Source organism: Mastomys coucha, unplaced genomic scaffold, assembly GCF_008632895.1.
Source record: "Mastomys coucha isolate ucsf_1 unplaced genomic scaffold, UCSF_Mcou_1 pScaffold1, whole genome shotgun sequence".
In the NCBI taxonomy this organism is placed as follows: Eukaryota; Metazoa; Chordata; class Mammalia; order Rodentia; family Muridae; genus Mastomys; species Mastomys coucha.
In genome coordinates this window covers 81,762,323-81,765,532 of record NW_022196891.1, presented here as the reverse complement: position 1 = coordinate 81,765,532, position 3,210 = coordinate 81,762,323, and the positions used below count along the sequence as shown (strand labels likewise).

The window sequence follows — 3,210 nt, the reverse complement described above, 5'->3', positions numbered from 1 at the left end:
AAAAAAAAAAAGGAGAATACTGTGTACGCCAGAAAAATGTTCCAGAATGTTTTGCTACCCCTGGACACGGTGCATACAGTGGAAATGAAATACTCCCAAGTAAAGTTGGAATGACCGCATCTACTTTTCTCCTCAAGCCCGGGCTTTGCAAAGGGTTTAAAGGGCCAGCCCTGAAGATACAAATTGTCCCGTAGATCCTCCCGAATTGGACGCTGTTGCTTACTAGACAGTGTGAAGATCTGACAGACCCTTTAGCCCGAGAACACGTCTGAAGTGTCAGGGTCCAAACCCAGCTCTAGAGCATCCAGACTGGCACTCAGCTCTGTGAAGAACAAGGTGATTCCACTCTTGAAGCAAAGTGTTGATGCACCCTACTAAAGGATTCAGGATCGTTCTGAGCATGTGGGGACAGACAGTGACACCAGAGAGGGAGATACCTCCCCCTGGGAGTCAAAAATGAGATTTGATCTTGCCCAGGAAAATGATGGCTGCTGTCTTAATAGGAGAAAAATGAAACGGCCCTGAGAGGGTATGGCGCCGCCTAGTGGTGGTGAACGTAGCTCAGGCCACCTTGAGAAAAATTTTTAAAAAAGGAAAAAAAAAAAAAGAAAGCAATCTTGTGTTTGTTGTTTAGTTTTAGAACTTAAAAGATTTTAAAAACTGCTTGACATGTTCTTCAGCCTGTTCTTTGGATGCGTGAGTTCCAAGTGTTTCTTCTTTCAGACTTCCTTCTGTTTCAATGTTTCCTGGGGCCAGCAGTGCACAAAGCAGAGAAACATTCTTGCAAACTTAGCAGGTCCCTGTTAAACACTAGAAACGTTTCCACCTGAAGGAAGTGGGGAAGCCCTCAGGTGCTCCGTGTTTCTCTGCTTTAGGAAAGTGGCTTTCTTATTATTTTAAATTTTGCTTTATTTAAATATATATAAATGTGTATAATATATTAAATATTGTGGTGTGTGTGTGTATGTGTGTGTGTGTGTGTGTGTGTGTGTGTGTGTGTGCCATCATATACAAGTGGAGGTCGGAGGATAATTTGCAGAAGTCAGTCTCTTCTTCTACCCTGTGAGACCCTGGGATCCATTTCAGTGGATAGAGTCGTCACCTTTATTCTCCCTGGCCCTCCGCCCATATCCCCAACACCTTGTAAAGATGGCATCCTCTTCCCCATGGCTCGTCACTGCAGCAGAACCCCTCATTGTCTCTGGCAGAACCTTGTGTGAGGTAGCTAGAGGGCACTGAGGGCAACCCCCGAATGGAAGGAGGTACCCAGAGCCCTCTTCACTTAACCCTTGCCTTCTTCAGCCCACTGGGTGGAAGGTTCCGCTTCAAGACAGAGAACCCAAGTGACCTCCAGAAGCTCTGAGCAATCCTCCTCCAGCTCGCTGTCAGTAAGATTTAAAGGCCATTTTCTTGTGTTTATTTTCTATTTAATGGGTGGGCAAAGGAAAAGCCAACGTCCCATTTACTTTGGATACTGATCACACGTGCACTTGAAATATAGGATCAGGTCCATGGGCCATCAGGAACCTTCAGAAAGAGCTTGTAACGGCAGTGACAGACATGTGAGGTCGTGCCCAAATATCTGCATTTTGTGGATGTTCTATGCTGGGGACTTTACTCTGTAATCATGGTGGATTTGTGAACTCCAGGGCTGCAGAACAGGAATAGGGCTGTGGAATGACTCCGGGGGCAACCTTAAAGGCTTGCTGTCTTGGCACCCCACAGAAAGAGCTAGAAACTTGGCACTAGGAAGTAAAATAGCAACTTATGCACACAAGAACTGAAAGAAAGCAGGATGGAGCCCAGTGTGGAGGGATGAACCTTTAAGCCCAGCCCCTGAAGGACTGATCCAGGAGACTCATCACAAGTTCAAGACTACATTGGGCTGATAATGAGTCTGAGCCCTATCATAGTTTGCTTATTCTATGGTGATAAAATATCATGCCCAGAAGCAACTTAGAGGAGAAAACATTTATATAGCCCATAATTCAAGGTCCATCATGTGGAAGAGTCAAGGCTGTGGATATTTGAGGGAGCTGATTGTACTCACAATCAAGAGCAGAGAGAGAAATGAATGAACACGTATTCACTCGCTTGATTGTGCTCAGCTCGATTTCTTCACTCTCATACAGATTAGGATGCCCCTACCTAAGGGATGGTGCCACCCACAGTGGACTGGGTCCTTCTATATCAGTTAAGGAGACCTTTTATAGATATGTCTACTGGCAAACCCAATATAGGCAACACCTCATTGAGACTCTCTTCCCAGGTTGTCCTAGGTTGTGTCAAATTGACAAAACTAACCATTATATGTCCAGTATGGGTTACGTAGTGAGCCCCTCACCTTCGTTTTATGTGTGGATGTTCATGTTTAAAAATGCCAGAAGTCAATGTCAGGTACCTCTCCACCTTATATTTTGATTAATCTGGGTCTCACCATTTTTAATTTGTTGACTGGCCAGTGAGTCCCTGGGATCACCTGTCTCCTCCCTGACAGTTTCTGGGATCACTGGATTCTGGGATCCCTTCCTCCCTGACTTGGGTAACATATGCACCTGGCTTTTTAATGAGCTAAACATCTGAACTCAGATCCTCACACCAGTTCCTCATGCTTGCACAGCAAGCACTGTACCCACTGAGTCAAACCCTAATCCCCTGCCCCCAGTCCAAGGGTTTCTGTTGACTGCATACCCGTTTCTTTCTCACTGTCATCAAATCAACAAGTCCTGAGCTGGACTGTTCTAAGCGGGGGACCACTTGGGTCTGGGTTCCTTGAAGTGGCAGTGTCTCTCAGGCACAACTTTGACAGGACATCTAACTGAAGGATTGGTTGCACAACTCTGTGCTGCATTTTCCACAGTAGAAGTCTGAGTTCGCAGGGGTAGGGGGTGAGGAGACCCTGCTTTTGAAAAAGAATGTCATGGAGCAATATGTTTGAGAAGTCCAGCATGCCCCAGTCTTCTTCAAAGACACAACAGCCCATCTGGAGGCCCTGGGAAGGCCTGGGTAAAGCTATGCTGTTGTTTCATTTGGCCCCTTGAGAAATACCATTCTGAGTATCCAGGGAAGCTTGTGGCAGAGCTCAGGAGGTCCAGTCAACAGGAGTGATGGATTCATAGGAAGCCTGGGGGAGATAAAGCAACCTCTGCAGCTCTGGCCTCATGACAACACCCAACTGCAGAAGTGCTCAAGGATGCCCCGTGTACTGAG

At 46.3% G+C, this 3,210-nt stretch overlaps 1 protein-coding gene across 1 annotated transcript in view; it reads left to right on the top strand.

Annotated features, from left to right (window-relative positions):
- Positions 1-495, top strand: part of Mtarc1 (mitochondrial amidoxime reducing component 1) — a 25,674-nt gene extending 25,179 nt beyond the window's left edge. The window contains exon 7 of the mRNA XM_031337728.1: positions 1-495. This exon is cut by the window's left edge and continues 470 nt beyond it. The gene's annotated coding sequence lies outside the window, so the exon portion shown is untranslated.
- The last annotated feature ends 2,715 nt before the right edge of the window (positions 496-3,210 follow it).